Source organism: Zingiber officinale, chromosome 3B (genome assembly GCF_018446385.1).
Source record: "Zingiber officinale cultivar Zhangliang chromosome 3B, Zo_v1.1, whole genome shotgun sequence".
In the NCBI taxonomy this organism is placed as follows: Eukaryota; Viridiplantae; Streptophyta; class Magnoliopsida; order Zingiberales; family Zingiberaceae; genus Zingiber; species Zingiber officinale.
This window is the reverse complement of record NC_055991.1, coordinates 65,307,929-65,309,777: the sequence shown is the minus strand read 5'-3', so window position 1 is coordinate 65,309,777 and position 1,849 is coordinate 65,307,929. Positions and strand designations below refer to the sequence as shown.

Here is a 1,849-nt window from a genome sequence, read left to right as displayed (position 1 = left end):
CAATTAACATTAGTTGATTAACATTTGAGTTACTTTAGATATTTTTCTTTTCCTTTTACCTTTTCTTTCTTTTTTTCCATTATGTATTTTCATTTTTATCTTTAATTCTGTTATTTTATTTTTTTTGTTATAAAATTTTTTAGACATAATAAGTATTAACATCTCAAGAGTGCCTTTAAGAAAATTTTTCATAGCCTTTTCTATAAGAAAAATATCTCCCATTGTGGAAGCTCATATCGAGGCAACAAATTTCTAACTAATTCGAGAATTATTTACCAGTATACAATGCCACAAATTTAGAGGAGAAGTTTCATAAAACTCATACTTGTACCTTGAAGCATTTCTTGAAGATTGCAACATAGTAAAATGTGAGGGAGTTTCTATTGATGTTATTCGATTGATTGCATTTCTTTTTAGAATCAAAGATAGAGCAAAGACTTGGTTTTACTCTCTCTGTCCTCAAAGCATTACAAGTTGGGAAAAGTTGGAGCAATAATTTCTGAATCATTTTTCCCTTCCTAGCAGAATAATATATATGAGAAATTGCATCACAAATTTTACTCAAGCAAATGGAGAATCATTATTTAAAGAATGAGAGAAATTCAAAAGTTTATTAAAGAATGTCCTCATCATGGGTTGGAGAAATGGCTCACTATGCACCTATTTTATATGGGAATTGATTTCTCAAACAAGATATTTTTAGATTCTACTACAAGAGATTCATTGATGATCAAAACTTTGAATGAAGCATATGAGTTCATTGATCAAGTGACACAGAATGTCCAATAGTGGTCAAATCAAAATTGGATGGAACCTTCCCCAACAATCTCAGAAGTGCAAGCCATGAATGCAAATGTGAATAATGAACAGGAACTATTGCAACCCCTCAAGAGTCTTGAAACCCATAGAGAAGTTATCATCAAGCAAAATGCGAGGTTCAAACAGTTAGAAGCTAAGTTAAATAGAGTGAGTTCACAATGCATTGGACCTCCACTACAACCCACAAGAAAACTCAACCTACCCACCACTCCAACCCACAAGAAAACTTGACCTACCCACCACTCCAACAAGGATTTATACACCACAAGTATAATTTCCTCATCATGTGATTCATATGCCTCAGGCAATCAATGAAAATGACTTCATCCCAATGCCTCCACTAAGGACTCATGTACCACAAATTTATTTTTCACAAAAGTTGGTGGAAACCAAGAACGATGAAGAATTTGATAAATTATGTGATGATGATGGTGGTGATGGAGATGTCGTGCCTGGCAAATTTTTGGATTTCCCTCCGGAGATTGTATTTGTTAATGGTGAGATAGAGTTTTTAGATGATGATTGTGACGAGGATAATTAGTTTAAAACCACCATTGAAGATGATAACTCTCCTATGGATAACATCGATATGAGTGTACTATTCTTACTAGTGATGATATTGTGGATTAAATTATAGGGACTTTCTCTATGGAAGTTGTTGATACAATCGACCTAGGTTTGATCGGTACGATCATGGTTTTGATGTGTGTGTCAAAGAGTTTAAGTTAGCTTTCATATGTGTTTGATATGTGTGTTTGAGTCTTGCAGGACTTGGTGAAACACACATGAGAAGCATGGTGCAGCTAAGCTTGGGAAGCTCAACCTAGGGCTCGGATCCTTTAGTCGGTGAAGGATGGTGTGGAAGACATCCGAGGGACCACCGAGTTAGGAGCAACGGAGTGGAGCCGAGGGAAGTGGACTTCAAGGAAATGTGAAGGATGGCACGGAGAGGAGCCGCGGGCTCAGGTGCATCTAAGGGACGAAGGCTGAGGAAGAGGAATTCAAGGGCGACTCCGGAGAGGATGAGTGT

At 36.6% G+C, this 1,849-nt stretch overlaps 1 non-coding gene across 1 annotated transcript; it reads right to left on the bottom strand.

The window, feature by feature from the left end:
• Positions 1-533: 533 nt before the first annotated feature.
• On the bottom strand, positions 534-638 carry LOC121968863. Its single transcript, XR_006108389.1, has one exon. It is a non-coding gene; the product is annotated as a small nucleolar RNA R71 (small nucleolar RNA).
• Between the last annotated feature and the right edge of the window lie 1,211 nt (positions 639-1,849).